The sequence below is a fragment of the Castor canadensis genome, chromosome 7 (genome assembly GCF_047511655.1).
Source record: "Castor canadensis chromosome 7, mCasCan1.hap1v2, whole genome shotgun sequence".
Lineage (NCBI taxonomy): Eukaryota > Metazoa > Chordata > Mammalia > Rodentia > Castoridae > Castor > Castor canadensis.
In genome coordinates this window covers 42,781,137-42,799,921 of record NC_133392.1, presented here as the reverse complement: position 1 = coordinate 42,799,921, position 18,785 = coordinate 42,781,137, and the positions used below count along the sequence as shown (strand labels likewise).

At 41.3% G+C, this 18,785-nt stretch overlaps 1 protein-coding gene across 17 annotated transcripts in view; it reads right to left on the bottom strand.

Moving 5' to 3' along the window:
- The window catches only part of Sgms1 (sphingomyelin synthase 1), a 292,465-nt gene that overhangs the window by 251,098 nt on the left and 22,582 nt on the right, over positions 1–18,785 (bottom strand). For 6 of the 17 annotated variants that reach the window (XM_074078850.1, XM_074078853.1, XM_074078852.1 and 3 more), the window contains exons 1-3: positions 17,315–17,432; positions 16,013–16,154; positions 5,735–5,829 (exon numbers count right to left, since the gene is read on the bottom strand). The gene's annotated coding sequence lies outside the window, so the exon portion shown is untranslated. Of the gene's footprint in view, positions 1–1,858; positions 2,035–5,734; positions 5,830–16,012; positions 16,155–17,314; positions 17,537–18,785 lie in introns of those variants that run through there. The other 11 variants (XM_074078860.1, XM_074078858.1, XM_074078859.1 and 8 more) reach the window with 4 other exon arrangements.

Here is an 18,785-nt window from a genome sequence, read left to right as displayed (position 1 = left end):
GTCCACTAGGTCCCACTACCTTGAGGACCAAGTTTTAGCACATGAACCTTTGAGGACAAACTACATGCAGACCATTCCTTCCTCCTAAAAGTCAACTACACCTAAACTTTATTTATCAAATTTGGCAACAAAACAAAGTAGTTTGGAGTTTTGAGCACATTCATTAAACTCTTCATTGCAATAGCTAACAATCGTTCTCTGTGGTTCCTCCAGGAGCCTAACATTTCAGGACAGTCCTGCTGGTCCCCTAGATCACTGCCTCAAAAGATGGCAAATTAACATCTCATTTGACATCTGCTGGCTCCTACCGGTCATGTAACATTATTGGGCTTCAAGCATTTCACACCTCTGAATTATCTCATACAGCTAAATAATTACAACTAAAACATCCAAATAAACATCCAATCTCACATCCTAAAGGACCTCTTGGGCTACAAAGGATGGCTCATTCCTTTGATTTCACAGTGCTGCCTTCAGGCTTGCCAAAGGACAGTCTTGGGGTGGCAAACATTTGAGTGTCCACCCAAAAAACACAACAAATGCCAACCAGGATTAAGAAACGCTAAAAACACATTCCTCAGAGAACTCTAAGAGTTATTGCTATATTTTCAATGTTCACTACAAGCAGACTCTAATAAGCAGAAAGAATCTTTTACGACCTTGAGCAAGCAAACAGCTCAGCATCCCAATAGAGACAGATGAGTTTGTTACTCTCCACTCCAAGCTTTATTATCTTGGTTTGCTGTTCTTTCTGTTGAGGTTCAGTATTTATTATTAAAGTTGCATAAGATTAGAGGTCTGCTTGGCTCACTGCAATAAGCACTTCAAAAGGTTTTCAGCCCTTCTCCAGACAAGGCCAGGGTCACAATTAGGACCTCTAACACTGTAAGGAGTGGTGTGTATGGCATTCAACATGCTCCTCATAACCAAAGTAACCATGGGATTATGTAAAATAATTATCAAATTTGTAAAACTGATATAGCTGACATGTTAGCTTTAAATTGAGCAATTGGTAATATATTTCTGTACTCTGCTCTTTTTTTTTCTTGGTGGTGGTGGTGGTACTGGGGTTTGAACTCATGGCTTCATGTACTCCATCAGCCCTCTACTTTTGTCTTGATTCATAGAAAACACAATTTTACAATGGAACTCCAAACTCCTACTAACACATAAATTTCTTCAGGGCAAGAACCCTAAGTGATTTTCATCACTTTTTACTTAAAATAAGTACAGAAAGCATTCTAAATATTTGTTGGATGGATGAATAAATGAATGAATGAATGAAGACCTTAACATAACTTAATGAGCTCAGGTTATTGGATGACTACAGAGGTTACAATTACTATGTCCTTCCCTTTATGAAGTAAAGTGGGAGATGGCAAACTTTTCATAAGGCCTAAATGGCATTGATTTAGGCTTTGTGGACCATACGGCCACTGTTACAATTACTCAACCCTCATCTCTTTCCCTACAACTCAACTATACTGTTATACATAGACTAATACATAAACAAATGAGCATGGTTGTGTTTGAATAAATCTTTACTTATAGAAACAGAATTTCGGTCATAAAGCCACATGAGGAATGATTGCTTATAATGAACACACTATTCCCTAAAGATTAGAAATCAGTAGACTTGCTAATTTAAGCCAGTCATGTTTTACTGGGTCAAAATTTGACTGGGGGATATATACTCAGTCTCCACAGTGCCTATTACTCCCTGCTAATTTCAGACCTGCTACCATCATGGTCCATGTAAGCCCCAAATTTACAGCTCTAAATTCTACAGCACAACTGGTTTCCAGGATGTGGCCCATGACCCCACCGTGAACCCATAACCAAAACACAGGCTCCTCACGTTCAAGGCCACAGCTTTCCATCAGTAACTAATTATTGATTGTCTGTTGTTTGGTGTGTCCTGCACAGTCTCCCTGGAGGGTCTGCAGAGAGTCACCATGGCAGACAAGAGTGTAGAAGACCAGTGCCAGCAGGGAGCATGGTGGGTCAGGAGGAACAGCAGGAGTCACTGCAGGACTGAAGGAACCACACAGACTCAATCAGATGTCAAGACTTCTTCGTATCACAGCAGAAGACGGGCAGAAATTGGACAACCTAGGACTACTCCACTTAACCAGGTAAGGGTGGAAACCTAGTTTAATCCCCACTTCTGCTGAAGGTTGCTCTGGCTGGGTAAGCCCCCCACATTACCTACAAAAGCAGAATAAACAAATAAATGGTGCTATTCTCACACACTGGAAAGCTCTATAGCAATGAAAATGAACAATCTATACCTGTATGCAACAACAGGGAGGAACCTTGCTAGTATACTACTGATTGAGAAAAGCCAGGCTCAAAAGAGTAGTCTGTGTTTTACACACACATACACGTGAAAAATAGGCAAAACTAATTTAGGCTGCTAGAAGTCAAGGCAATAGTTTTCCCTGGATAGAGCAGAGCAGTGTGTAGAAGGATGGGTGAAGTGATGTTAGTAAAGTTGTTTCTTAAACTGGGGGATGTTCAGTTTGTGAAATTGTACTGCAATATATATTTATAAAATGTGTATTTCTGTAGGTCTGTTACACTTCAACATAAAGTTTTTTTATTATTATTGTTCATTTATTCACATGTGCGTACATTGTTTGGGTCATTTCTTCCCCCTGCCCCCAGACCCAACCCTCTCACCCCTCCCCCTTCACTTCCAGGCAGAACATATTCTGCGCTTTTCTTCAATTCCATTGAAGAGTAGAAATAAACAATAATAAGAAAGCCAAAGCATTTTTTCTAGTTGAGATAAGGACAGCTATACAGAGAGATTCCTAGCATTGCTTCCATGTACAAATGTGTTACTACCCAGGTTGATTCATCTCTAATTGATCTTTACACTGGTTCTTGATCCCCTTCTTATGTTGACCTCTGTCACTTTAAGGTTTCTGTGTTAGTTCCCCTGCAGTGGGGACATCAAATATTTTCATGTTTTGAGTTTTCTCCCTATCCCCGTATCTCCTGTATGTGCTCTCCCCTTGTTGTGTGACCCAAGTCCAATCACATTGCTGTATTTGCCCTAGATCTAAAGATCACATATGAAGGAGAACATATGATTTTTGGTCTTCTGAGCCTGGCTAACCTCGCTCAGAATGATGCTCTCCAGTTCCATCCATTTACCTGCAAATGATAAGATTTCATTCTTCTTCATGGCTGAGTAAAATTCCATTGTATATAAATACCACATTTTCTTGATCCATTAGCCAGTAGTGGGGTGTCTTGGCTGTTTTCATAACTTGGCTATTGTGAATAGTGCTGCAATAAACATGGGTGTGCAGGTGCCTTTGGAGTAACCTGTGTTGCATTTCTTCGGGTATATCCCCAGGAGTGGGATTACTGGATCATATGGCAGATCTACGTTTAGATTTTTAAGAAGTCTTCAAATTTTTTCCAGAGTGGTTGCACCAGCTTGCATTCCCACCAATATTGTACGAGGGTTCCTTTTTTCCCACATCCTCACCAACACCTGTTGTTAATGGTGTTTTTGATGATGGCTATTCTAACAGGGGTGAGGTGGAATCTTAGTGTGGTTTTGATTTGGATTTCCTTTATGGCCAGGAATGGTGAGCATTTTTTCATGTGTTTTTTGGCCATTTGAATTTCTTCTTTTGAGAAAGTTCTATTTAGTTCAGTTGCCCATTTCTTAATTGGTTCATTGATTTTGGGAGAGTTTAGTTTCTTAAGTTCCCTGTATATTCTGGTCCTTTGTCTGATGTATAGCTAGCAAATATTTTCTTCCACTCTGTGGGTGGTCTCTTCAGTTTAGAGACCATTTCTTTTGTTGTGCAGAAGCTTTTTAATTTTATGAAGTCCCATTCGTCCATTCTTTCTCTTAGTTGCTGGGCTGCTGGGGTTCTATTGAGGAAGTCCTTGCCTACACCTATTAGTTCCAGAGTGTTTCCTGCTCCTTCCTACACTAACTTCAGAGTTTTAAAAAATTATCCCATATCTAAAAGGTCTAGGCCAGATTGAGCTCCATAAACTTTCCTTTCATCCATCCTTCAAAGCTCCATTTGCTTCATGTGGAGCCCCACTTGCTCCTCCTCATCTTTTTAAAACATAACCATTCAACCACTCATGGTGGCTCACACTATAATCCCAGCTACAGGCTCAGTAATCCCAGGCAATGATAAAGAAGATCACCATTCAAAGCCAGCCCAGGCAAAAAGTTAGTAAGACACCTCCCCTAAATCTCAATCAATAAGTGATGCAGGTGGTTCACCCCTGTTATCCCACCTATGCAGGAGGCCATATAAAGATAGGAAGATCATGGTCTAGGCTCACCCTGGGGAGAGTACAAGACCCTATCCAAAAATAAGTAACAATAAAAAGGAATGGGGGCACAGCTCTAGTGATACAGTGTCTGCATAGCAAGCATGAGGCCCTGAGTTCAAACCCCAGTACCATCAAAAAAAATTTTTTTAATAATAAGCACCTGGAAGCCAAAGAGTAAACAAGCAACCAAGATTGTGCAAAGCGACTTATGATTTCAGATATGGAATTTATCTCTATAAAAACCTTTACTGCCATCACTAATCTTTCGTTCAAAACAGAAATCACCATAGAAGAGACCACCACTGCCCAAAAAGGCTTCTCTAAATGAGCAAGACTAGCTCCTAAGCATCTATAAATGTGTACACACACGAGGACTCTTGATGAAGACACCGTAAAGAAATGAGAACTGAGACTGGGACACAGAACAGTAGCTAGCCACCCTCTAAGAACCATGATGACTGACCAAGTACTTGAGTACAATGTGGGAAGATCTACAACTGCAATCATAGCTCCCTTTACATCAAATGTCATGCTATGGAGCTGGGATCATTTTCACCTTTCTGTTAACCTCACTCCACAGTACTACTCAGGACATTCCACCTTCTCTTCCAGGTTTAGACCTTTAAAAAAAAATCAGTAAAGAACTTTTATCACAAAGGATCACAGAGACTGAACTACTTACGAATGCCAATCAGCATGAGGTAAAGGTCAGTCTGATCCTCTGACCCAGCTATAAAACGTGAGCTGTGGGGGTACACAGCTCATCTCAGGGAATGAAGGAGGCGCAGTGATCCCTCACACCAAGTGAATCTCACAGCAAACCAATTTGTGCTCCTCATTTGTCCATTAGTGAAATCTCCGCTTAAAATGCTTTAATCTGACTACTGCTATCAGCTAAGAAGGGGGCATAACTCAAAGTTACACCCTTTAGGAGAATATTACAGCAGTAGCACTGGGGAGGCTGAAACGGGGGCAGGAGGACCATGAGTTCAAGGTCAGCCTGAGTTACACAAAGAGTTCTAGACCAGTCTGGGTTACATTGTGAGACCCTGTCTCAGAATAAACCAAGAAAGAAAAGAAAAAGAGAAGAAAAATAAAAGAAATTATAACTGTTCAATTAAATGATTCTGTGTCACATAGCTTACGAATGTTCCAAACTGTCTCTCGAGGGAAAAATGTCATTACTTTTAGGAGCTGTAGCTCCACAAATTTAGGGGAAAAAAAGCCATGATGTCTGTAACTCATTTTCAAATGTTTCAGCAAAACAAAATGTACAAACACAGAAAATGTGACAAAATGCTTACAAGTGTTAAATCTAGGTAGTGGATACATAGGAACTCACTGCACGTTCTTTTAAGTTTTTGGTAGGTTTGAAAAAATAATTGATTGTAAAGGCAGCATAGAAGTCTTAACTCACCTTTCCAGTTGATGGCCGTCGTCCTTCCCCTGATCAAAACCCAGTGATTAAATATGTTCAAAGGCACACTCAAGGATGGTTCATGCTGCCTCCATCTGCAAGATGTAAACAACATGTCATCAGCAATTATTAAGTTAATGACATTTTAGTTGATAAAATGTACTTAATATATGGCAGGTCCCTAGGTTAAAATGCTACTATAACTTTAAAAAAAAAAAAGCACAAAGAAAAGTGAAAAAGAGAAAAAATGTCATATATTCTATGTGGGAAACAGCCGTCAGCCCCACTCACTCTAGGAACTTCTGGAACAAAGAAAGCCCTCAGTAAGCTTTTTTTTTTTTTTTTTTTCTTTTTCCCAGCTTTATTGAGGTATAAGGGTCAAAAACTGCATGCATTTGGGTGTGCAATGCGATCCTTTGATATATGTATATGTTGAGAAATGGTTACTACAATCAAGCTAATTAACATATCCACTGCTCATAAATTACCTTGTTGTCTGTGGTGAGAACACTTGAGAACTTGAGATACACTTTCTTAGCAAATTTCGAGTCCACAGTACATTGTTACTGACTACAGTCACCATGCCACACTCCAGGTCTTCTGTGAATCAGGTCTTCATCTTGGAGCTCAAAGTTTGCCTCAATGTGTTTTACTTCATTGACAGTAATTTCAGGGTAGTGACAGACCCATATATCACTCAAACGCTCAGACCTTTGCTTCCTGACCTTGGATTTCTGAGACCATAAGGCATCCACATGCACTCCTAAAACCACACTGAGATTGCCAAGTCTCCTCAACCCTTTCAGGCAAAGGTACTCAGATACAGTCTACAGTACACTCGACTACATGCCACACAGCAAGGTGGCATCACCGTCTGAAAGCATTTTCCTACTGCCACTATACCTTTCACTTTGGCTTCATCCAGCACATCTGACCCTCCCCACAGTGCTGTGAAGTAAGAGAACTTACAGAGAAGGCATCTAAGTTTAAAGATAATATATGACAAGTATATTCAAACAGAAAGCAAACTCCTACTCAAAGCTTCTGACCCCAGGCTCACTACATAGGATGTGCACCCCCACCCCACAGTGATGCTCTCCTAAAAACCAACCCCAGAGCCAAACAGCCAAACAACCCATTCACATGAGGGATGAGGGTAGGTATTACAGTTTGTTCCCTCAGCGTATACATGCATAATTGTTCTTAATAGTACCATTAATACTGTAATTATTACCAATTACTATAATCACTACTAGTAATTATACTTACATTGTAGACACAATAACCCTTAATGTATTTTTGGCATTTTATATATATACTTCATTTTTCTCAATTCTTTCTCAAAAGAGAACTGTTGGCTAACTGAAGTAAAAAGCAAGCATTACTTTGTACCCCTGGTGATTTTTATCTTTGCCATAACCAAAGGCTATTTGCTGTTGAGGACTTTACTTTTATAAAATGCAAAATACAATGCCACACATTGGCACATACATAGCTCCACAAATACAGGTGAAAGCAGCACCAAAATAGGGGAGGGCTGGTGAAGTGGCTCAAGTGGTAGAGTACCTGCCTAGGAAGCGTGAGGCCCTGAGTTCAAACCCCTTACCGCCAAAATGTAAATAAATAAAACCCTCGAGGGAAGAATGCAGTATCTCGGAATGGTGGTCAAAAGGGACCCTTCTTCAGCTAACAACAAACTTCACACATACAGGTTTAGAGGTCTCAATGCTTGACATGTACAAGCACCAGCAGCCAAAAGCGTCAGGAAAGCCAAACCCTTACACTCAGCTTCCAGTCCTGTCTTCTCCACTTGATAGCTTGATTAAAAAGTGAGAGACTCTCTCCAAGTGGCTTCCTCACCTGAAGTTTGGAACACCTGTTCCAGGGAAGTTAGTGTCCACAAAGAAAACAAACTGGGGCAATTGGGACCCCCCAGGAATAGTCACCAAGCCCACTGCTATACAAAGCTAGAGTAAAAATGCATGATGTACTTCCAGAAACATGCATTTCACTCAAAGACTTTGGTGAAGGAAGGTTAAGCAAATGAATTAATAATTTTAAAGTTGTTAATATTAAGACAAATATACATTAGGAATAGAATGCGATCACTGCATGAATCTTTAAGCTAAAGCATCTGTCCTAACTTGACTAGGTCATTTCCAACTTCCCTCTGAGACATGGAGGTGGAAACAGAAGAATGGATTCTCCATTCTCATTAACCATGGACTTGGGAGAAAGCGGGAGGTTAGAAGGGATTTTAATATCACAGTAGCCCTTGTTCTGGAGAATTCCCTTTCAAATCAGGAGTCTCGAATTTGTGCCAGATGTAGGGGCAGATAGGATACATCTAGGCACACAGAAGCCCACCTCTGCACATCCTGATACAAACAAGTATCAATGAGTCCCTCCCACTCACTGCCCTGCTGCAGGCACAGGTAGACTCATGCCACTCAGGTACCCAGTTCCATTTACGTCCTTGACATTCCTTCTGCCCCATACTGATTGGTAACACAGTCAGTAATTGCAGTCATTTTCACTTAAATGGGTGACTATATCATTACTATAGAAAACTGAACTTACCAATTTCACCTCTAGAATGTTTTCATTGTGAACTATATTTAAAAGAGCACGGCTGTGTTAGCCAGGCTCCAAGATGGCCCCAGTGACACCTGCCTCCCAGTGTCAAGGGCTTGCCTCATCAGTCTCCTTCCACACTGACTGGGACGACACATGGAAACACTACTGTATTGGACAAATGGCTAGGTCAAGAGGCTTTGCAGCTTAGATCTTCATTCTGTCTTGGTTAGGAAGCTGGCTATGGTGACATGAAGATAGTCAAGGAGCTCTACAGAAAGGCACGCATGATGAAGAAGTGGGGCCTCTTCCCCATAACCAGTGAGGACCTGTAAGCCATCCTGGAAACAGGTCCTTGAGTCCTGTCAATACTGCTGCAGCCTCACAAAGAACTCCAACTCAGAACCAAACTGCTCCCAAATCCCTGACCCACATAGAGAAACTATGTGAGATCATGTTTATTATTAATTTGAAAATCTTGAGATAATCTGTTATATAATGATAACTAATATAATAACATAACGTCAGCTTAAAGAATAAGTAAATCAATCCCAGTCTCTCCCAATACAGTAGTGTTTCCATGTGTCGTCCCAGTCAGTGTGGAAGGAGACTGATGAGGCAAGCCCTTGACACTGGGAGGCAGGTGTCACTGGGGCCATCTTGGAGCCTGGCTAACACAGCTGTGCTCTTTTAAATATAGTTCACAAAGAAAACATTTTAAAGGCGAAATTGGTTGGTGTTTGATGTGGGTTTATTTTTATTTTGGGAAGTCCTGTGTGTGTCCTTTCAGATGACACCCTTACTCATTCATCTCTACCACCCCAACCACCAAGACTTACCACAAGTCAACCATCCCTTTGTTCCTCTTTCTGGTCTTAACCACATATGGATTCTCAACAAACTGTTATGCTTTGCCTAATTCAAGCCCAATATTAATGAGACCACACTGTATGTGTTCTTCCAAGACTGGCCTCTTCCCTACAGTTGCTGATCCTGAGAGTCAGCCCTGTTGACTCACATAGCTGTGGCTTACTCTCCTTGTGTGACCTCTCCTTGTACCCACAATTTCTATCCCCATTCTACTGCTGAGGCTTCTCTGGGGTTGTGTGGATTTTTTGCTCTTTAGAATAATGCTGCCATTTATCCTCTAGTGCTTGTCCCCTATGTGCACATGGGCAAGTTTCCACAGGGTATATACCTAGGAGAGGAGAGCTGGACTTGGGACTGCACATGTTCAACTCCTCCAAGTGATGCCAAATTGTTTTCCAAAGTGGTTGTGTACAATTGACTCTATAGCTGCCTTTCCAGTCTCTCTCCAAATAAGAGGCATGCTTGTTTTGCTAATTACAAGGAACGCTTTCAACCAACAAAAGGGAAAGCTTTTCCTCTTTGCAGCATCACTACTGCAAATAAATAGTACTCCAAAGCAATGACCCAGACAGCTGGAACATATTAGTCACAGGACATCAGCACAGACTTCAGAATAATGCTGCAGGCCCAGCCAGCACACACACTGCCCATGGGTTGAAGTCAGATTTGGCTTCTAGACCACCGCAAGTTCAGAGGGTATTTTCCTTGAATATTGTGGTCCCAACTTACTGCTTTCATCGTAAAGGGGGAGAAAATGAACTTGCAGGCAACTGGCCAAATTTGAGATTAAAGGAGGGGAGTAAATCATCTTCACGAAATAGTGGTGAGTTTGTTTTTAACAGAAAGCAGGTTATGTTTTTAAAACTTTCACCTATAAATGAAATTGTTCTTTACTATAACTGATTTTGTTTGTAGCAATACTATGAAAAAAATTTTAAGTATTTTCTGTATAAAAATATATCCCTTGTAGATTTAACTAAATATCCAACTGGGCTTAACTAATCTAAATTCTTGGGTAGAAATAGTAATTTGTGACCATTTAATTTGTATTTCTAGCAAACATGTGATAGCAATATTTCTACTGGCATAAAAATAATGAGAGCTGGGTACTGGTGGTTCATGCCTGAAATCCTAGCTACTTGGGTGCCTGAGATTGGGAGGATCATGACTGGAGGCCAGCCCAGGCAAACAGCTCTCAAGACTCCATCTCCAAATAACCAAAGCGAAGTGGTACAGCATCTTCTATGCAAATGTGAAGCCCTGTGAGTTCAAACCTCATTCCCACTCCAAAAAATAAATAAATAAATAATAAGACATTCTTTCAACTTGGGCAGGAAGGAAAGAAAAACTGCTGTAAATTTCAAGGAGGCTTGAAAGAATGTCATAGAAAGAAAGAATGGCACCAAAATGTTACCCAGTGAAGTCATTTTAACTCAACTTCTTAGCAATTCTTATTTGTCTCTTTAAACTCATTTATCTCTATGAGGTAGGAACTATTGCAATTATACCCATTTTGCAGATGGAGGACACTGAGGCAGAGGAAGCAATGGAGCAGTGTATAGTCACACAGCAGTTAAGTACAGAGCCAGAAGTTGAACCCGGAAATTATTACAGAGACCACTTTCCTAACCATTACTGTGGGTAGCTTCTCAGTCCCCCAAGAAGAAGTGAGAAGGCCCTATTAAGCTGTCAACAAAGCAGCTGCCAATCACTGAGCATCCACAATGTCTGAACCCTTGCTAAGTGCTCTGCTACAGAATTTCTAATTCCCCCCACAGCTCTACTAGGAATGTATTATATTCCCATTTTATAGGGAAGAAACTTGGACTCTGAGCAGTTAGGAAACTTCTATAATCACAAAGGCAGTAAAATTAAATGAAGATACTACCTGAGTGTCTAACTTTAAAATTCATCTTCTCTCCACAGTGGGAGACTCCAATGGGACAACACAGCCTGTGGTGGGCAAGTGATGACCTTAGACAGGAAGCCCCAGGAAGGAAGTAGATGCTGTTTTGGAGAGGATGCACCTGCCTTCTTGGTGAAGAGTGTCAGCAGACGCATGCCTCCATCACAAGCACACCAAGATGGAGTGTGTGTGATAAGCACACAGGACTCAGTCAGACCCAAGCTTATACAGGGCAAGTCAAATGGCCTCTATAGCGCAGTGTTTCCATCTGTTAAATGGGTAGATCTTATTTCAAAGAGCCGTTGGAGGACTAAAGAGACCAACAGATAAAATATACCATCAGATATCTGCTTAACAATGGAAAGATTAAGTGAAAGCATGATCTAACTACCAAACAGGGAGCTGATTTAAAATATATTATCATTTCCATTTCCAAAGCTTCACATACTTCAGACTGAGCTGATCATTCAAAAAGGTCATACTTGTATCATGATTTTTTACTAATATTTTGACTCCCTAGTTCTATCCCACCCTAAACAGAAACCTTGCCAACTAGAGCAACCCTTTATGATATTAGTAAAAGTTAGACATTTTTATACAAACGCTGAAGCTGGAATTGACTCAAAGTGAAACATTTGGCTCATTTTAACTTTTCTGTTACTGGCTTTAGAAAATCTTAAGCACTCATTTCAAACAACGGCACTTCTTCAAAGTAGTTCCAGTTTCCTAGAAATCATCCCAAATTACCTGGCCAATTAAGAAAGACACTTGATTAAATGACAAGTTAAAAGAATTCCAGCAACACTACATATACCATTGTTATAAGAGCTGGGGTTCCTCATCACTATAAGATCTAAGACTAGGTTGCTTCATGTATGAAATGTGAGTTGGCAATAGAGCACCCAGGTCAGCAATGGGAATCTCCATGGTAACTGATTCTTTCTTCATTTACAGGAAGAGTGAGGGGGCAGCAACTACAGCAAAACTGGTTCAAGCCCATGTCTCCTGACCAACTGACACAAGCCATTACTGAGCAACACACCAAAAGGGAAGGGCTAAACTATGTGTCTGTTCTGATACTTGCTTCCAGAGGGAAGCAAAAACACACAAAGGGACAATTTTCCAGAGGTGGGTAACTGTAAGGGGCAAAAACCACACTGGAACCATATGAGGTCTGTAGAAAGACCAGAAGCGGCGCAGCTACCATTTTCTCAGCATGTACCATGAGCCAGGCACTCTGCTCAGCGTATTTCCTACATTCTTCTTAAAACCCCTCCCTCACTCAGCCCTCAGAAAAGATGTACTGTCATACAGATCTCTGTTTAAAAGATACAGAAAAATGACTTTCAGAAATTAAGTAACTTTCCCAAAGTCACAGAACTAATATATAGATAGAACAACTGATCAGGGTTGGGGAAGTATCTCAAGTGGTAGAGAAGCTGCCTAGCAAGTGCAAGGCCCAAGTTCAAACCCTATCACTGCCAAAAAAAAGATGTTAATAACTGACTTGTAGTTCACATTAGGAGCTCAAGTATCTTTTGAACACAGAGTTTTTATTTCTCCACCATAAAAACAGAAAACATGTTGCAGCCCTTGGAAATCTGAAAGGTGATGGAACTGTTCTGTGTGCTGTTTGAGGTGGTGGTTACGTGCATAAATGCATGCACTGAAATTCACAGAGCTTATCTGTGTCCCTCTAAAACTTGTGGATTGAAACCCTAATCCCCTAAATAGTGTTATTTGGAGATGGGGCCTTTAGGAGGTCATTAGGTCATGATGAGATCAGGGCCCTTATAAGACAGGAGAGGAGACAGACAGTCTCTCTACCATGTAAGGAGACAGTGAGAAGGCATCAGCCCATGAGCCAGGACAGAAGCTCTCACTACAGTCCAACTATGCTGGCTGACGTTCTGATCCCAGACTTCTAGCCTACAGAACTATAAGAAATAATTATTTGTTACTTAAGTAACCCAGTTTTGGTATTTTTGTCACCCAAGATAGAACCCTCCAAAAGTGAACTTTACTGTTGGTAAGCCTTAATTACTAAAAAAAAAGAAAAACAGCATTTCAAAATCAGAACAAGCCAGGCACACACCTGTAATCCCAGCACTCAAGAGGCTGAGGCAGGAAAATCGTGAGTTTGAAGCCAGCTTGGTCTAAATATCAAGTTCCAGGTCAGGATGGGCCACACAGAGACCTTGACTCAAAAAAAAAAAATCAGAAAGAAACTGGTGGCAGGTAGCCAGCCTGTAATCCCCATGAGGCTAAAGCATAAGGATCAAGAGTTCAAAGCAAGCCTGGGTTACACAGAGACACCCTGGCTCAAAAAAAATAAAAAAGATTGTTAGGTCTTGATAAATGATAGAACTGGATATCTGACACCTGTGAGGAAGGAGTGAAAATTGGTAGCCAAATAATTCTGAAGTTCCCTAGCAAAAGACAGAATACCCTCAAGAGTCAAGTCAGTAGAGACTCTGAGAGCTACTAAGGGGTTAAGAACCTTAGTTTCTACATAAAGTCCACCAAATGAACTTACATAAGACAAGAAAATAGCCTTAGGTCATCTACAAAATGAGGCAACAAAGCAAATGACCTTGAAGGCCCTTTTCTGCTACAAATATTCCAGCGTAAACCTGGTTTTAAGTTATTGATTCCAGGAAGACAGCAGGACAAATAAGTACAAATTCCCATTATGGAAAAAGTAAAATACATCTGTACAAATGCCATACAAAGACAAAATAAAGTGAAAAGCATCGATGTGATGATGAGATGATGAGATGGTGGTGAAAGTAGCCAATAGCAGAGAAGAATGGAAACCAATAGAGGCTTGGGGGGTGTGCAGGTAGAGAGGTGGAATAGCGCAAGGATGGAATGCTGAAAGAGTCAAGAAGGATACAGATTGATGAAACAACAAAACTTTTCAGATTTTCAAGAAATCAACAGAATGTCTGCAAAAAAAAAGGAACAAAGAGGCTACCATCTAAAACTCAAATCATGCATCCTATCTGAATATCTTGGTTGTATCCTGATTGATTTTACCCTTGCATTTTCGATCACACTCTGTTTTCATCTTTGCTATTAGGAGCACAGGGTTTAATAAAAACAAGGTAGAAATAATTTCCCTACAACAGCCACTTTCAAAAGCTGCAATTTTCAAAATTCAGAAATTCCTGGAAACTAAGAATACTATCTATTGTTAAGCCCTGGTGAGCTATTTTCTTGTCCTATGTAAGTTTAGGCACGACTCCAAAATTCTAGACTAGAAGAAACCATTTCATTTTTAAAGGAGTTAACAGAATGGAAAGTATATAATTTAAGAAGTGCTAAGATTTTTCTTCTTGTCATTTTAGTAGTTTGTGAGGCAGGAAAACAGCTTGAGGTTAGTAATAGTCCCAAGCCAACCAAGTGAAATGTGATAAATCCTTCATCTCTCTCCAGGGTGGGCCTTAGAACACTGTTTGATGGTTTTGGCTATTCCGGCCAACTGAATATGCTCTGCAAGACATACCACTTAACCAGAGCAGAATGGGGATTAGGGAAAGTAACAGCTTCAAGGAATACTCAGAAGCAAATCCACACAGAAAACTTCCATTACAACTATATTTACCAGTTTTCCTTTTGGATGGCAGAATGTGCGTACAAAGCTTTGATGTAACCTGGTTCTGCTGATTATGGAAAAGGAGAAAAAGCAGGAGGCTCAAGTGTAAGCCTGGTCTCTTCCACCACTAACAACTCACTAACTTTTTAGGGCAACTTTTTTTACTTTTTATCTCCTTTTTTGCATCTATAAAATAGAGACAATCTCACCCTCCATCTAGCACTCAGGGTAGATGGCAACACAAGCAAGGTGAGGTCACGTCTGCAGATGCACTCAAGGAGAGCACTAAAGTAAGGTGTCGCTGCTCTTCTGCATGGGGGAGGGGGCACCAAATACACTTTGAACACAGCAAATACACTTTGAACACAGGGCAGTCACATGCCAACTGCCTCTTTCACGTCAACTATAAGCCTGTCCCCATTACAGCTGGGCTACAGAACAGGTGCTAGGACTGAGAGATAGAAAGGCGATGAGGGAGGCCTCTGTAAGCCACCTTCAGCCCTGGCTGCAGGGAGATTTAAAAGTCATTTCTTACCCATCCATATTCTACTCATCTTTTTGAGAGCCTTCTATGTGTCCAACATCATGGTGGCACTAAGGAAATGTTTTAACAAAACAGGCCATGTCCTCAAGCTCTGGAAATGCTAAGCAGCCAGTCAGCTGAAATAGCAGAAAGAGCAAAGAGCCGAGTCTCAGAAAAGAGAATAAGCTACATGGGAAGCAGGGGAAAGGCGGCCTGAGCGGACAGAACGCAGGCAACAAGAAAGTGCAGGGAAAGAAGGACAGCTAAGGGGGCATAAAGGGACAATGGAGGAGAGAGACCTGTGTGTCCAACTAAGACACTCAGGCTTTCTCCCATGGGCCATGGGAAGCAGACACCTTTTAAGTGGGGACTTCCATGATCACCCTCACAGCTTAGAAAGACGTCCACTGGAAGAAAGGAATGAAGAGATGGCAGCAGGCAGCAGCTACCGTAGAAATCTAGGCAGGAAGTATGGAGGGCTTGAGAACATGACAGAACACAAGAGATAATAAAGGGGTGAAATAAACTCACTTCGGGGACTGGAAGGATTAAGGGGTAAGAGGAATTGGGGATGTTCTATCCTCATGAATGAGAGGACGGTAGGCTTTCACGAGATATTGGAAGGAATAGAGTTGGTGGAAAGATAAGTTTGCTTTGTACTTAGGTCACTTTGTATGTGACCTCATTTCCACAAAGTCACTTTGTACATATATGGCCAATCAAAAAGTCCGTAGGTGCTCATCTTTTAGCTGCCTATTTCACATTTTCATAGGCAAAAGGACCTCTTAAGACAAACGGAATACTTACATAAGAGCTCAAATCCATGCTTAACCTCTCTGCCATGAATGTGAGCTGCACTCCCCCAAGAAATGGATCTCAGTGTCCAGAGTGGCTTATCCTTGGTCACAAAGCCAGAAAAGGAGAAAACTAAACTTTAATCCACAGTAGTCTGTATAGAGATAGAAAAACAACAAAGATATTTTTCTAGTGTCATACACCATTCTATACAATTCTTCTGTACAGACAGCAGTTCTCCAGCAGACACCAGCAGGGTGCCCTCTAATTCAATTAACACTACACCTACTGGAGATAGTTTCAGATCTGAGAGCATAAGGGGTTGGTCCCACAAGACTCCCCCGACTTCCAATGCCAGTCACAAGTCCCAAATTGCTTTACCTGTGCTTCTGACCAGCAGCTATAAATCAGGGGTTGCCAGGACCCTCTCCTCAGGTCCTACTAATTTGCTAGGATGGCTCACAGCACTCAGAGAAACGCATATTTATTGGCTTATCACAAAGGACAAAGGCTACAGGTAAATAGCTGGGAGTCATGAACCGGATATGTGATGAGGATAGGATCTGGAGCTTCCGTGTCCTCTCTGGGAACTCCACCTTCCAGGCACCCCCTCCGTGTTCAGCCATCTAGAAACTCGCCAAGCCCTGTCCTTTGGAGGCTTATGGACACTTCAATACATTAGCATGGCTGATTAAATCACTGACCATTTGCGATCACCTCAACCTTCAGTCCTTCTCTTCTCTGTAGAGACTGAGAGGTAGGGGGCTGGAAATCCTAGTGCGCTAATCCTGCCTTGATATTTCTGGTGACCAGCAACCACCCTGAAACTATCCAGGAGCCCCCCTGCCACTAGTCACCAAATTAGGATAGAACGGGTACTCTGCACTGGAGAGTCCAAAAGTTTTAGGAGCTGTGTACCAGGAAAACAGGGGCAGAGACTAAATAGGAATTTCTTACTGTATCACAATAATCACAGTCTGCTTCCAGAATGTGAGTTTTTCACATAGCATGTTATTCTGTGCCATTAATTTTCAGCCTATAGGCTCAACAGCCCTATTCTCTAGTCACTGTATTCTGTTGACACTCCCCTCTCAGAACAGAGTGCAGCCAACCCTTAAGCACTACTTTCAATCTATACACACACCACGCCCACTACGCCAACTGTCTTGTCAGTCTGGAAAGCCCTGCCGCATCCCTGCTCTTTAAGTGTCATTCCAATGACTACTGCAGATAACCAGCCTCTTTGTGGTTCTACAGAAGCAAGGAGAATGTTCTGGTTTCTATAGGAGCCATTTCTGAAGTCACATGTCCTACCTTTATCATGGCACTAGAAATCCTTGAGAGCAGTCCTTATTAAGTGTCATTTGTACCACCGGCAGAACCTAGTGTGATACTGCTCCCTGCTCAATAGCTGTCTGAGTTGCTGTTACATCTGGGGAAGGGAGGAGAAGGCTGCTGAAGCAGATTCATAGTGCTTATTTGGAGGTTGCCACTCACCAGGCACACTCCTAAGCCATAAGAGAGCAGCAACCAGATGGCACGGTCTCTGTACACACACAAACATACATATATATACTTTATAAACATACATGCGTGTATATAAAATGTTAATCTAAATGCTAGTATTTGATGAAACTTGGTGTTAGATACATATGTATGTGTTCAATGCATTAGTCTTCCTATTTTTCTGAACATTTAAAATATTTTAATGATGAAAAGTTTTTAATGACAAAATAAATAAACGGAAAGCCTCTATTCTCTGAGGAAAAAAACTGGCTTGCCAGGCTAACTCATTTCCAAAGGTTCTGAATAGAGAAAATTTTATGGTAATCTGTTTTTTTTTTTAACATCATGCTCCACAGCTAAAAAAGCAATCAAGAGAAAAAATGGAAATGGACAAGTTCAAACAAATGAATTCAACTGAACAATAAAAAGAGGCTCTCAGGCCATACTGTCCTCATTTCTACCTCCACACCCTCTGGAATGGTAAATGATAGAAGAAAATCTTAACTAACTCTAATACATTTTTACCTCGGGAAGAGAAGCCCTGATAATAACCAGTATGAGTTACATGAACTGTTCTGGAAATAAAATACAGATAATAAAGTTGAGAAAAATCAGATTTAATCTACACATCAATATTTGTGACCTCTAGAATTTATTTCCAAGATAGAAGCCTTGGTGCAAAACAAAAAGCTTTATGCTTTTCCCTCACTTCCTCCTCCATGGTTCAGTTTTAGGAGCCTCCACTGCTCTGACCATACCACCCAGGCAGTAAGCAAATTTTTTAGTTGAAACCTCGTAATCAGAGCCCTCTACTGTGGGACCCTCATACTCTCGGCACCCTCCCCAAAAGAAAGGGCACTGTTCTCCCCACATCAGCCTGTCCATCCCACCATATACCAGGCCTCAGCCTGCACGTACCAGGGCTAAGGGCTGAACCTTGGCACATTTACACATGCAACTCAGGCAAGATGTTGAAGATGGGGCCTACTAAGGACTATAGAAAGACAAGAGAACCAGAAATGCAGAGCCTCAAAGCCCAAGGGGAGAAGGAAATGAAAGAGGAGGGTTCCAGGACAATCAAGAAGGAGAAAGATGAAGCACTTAGTGCACTAAGACCAGAAGTAACGTCAAGGCCGGAAACAAGGCTCAGTGGCAGGCCACTTGCCTAGCATGCATAAGGACCTGGGTTCAATCCCCAGCACCAGAAAAAAAATGAATAAGTAATATGAAGTGGCAATCTCAGTGGAGTGGTCAGGGAAGACTCAGATAAAAAGAGCCT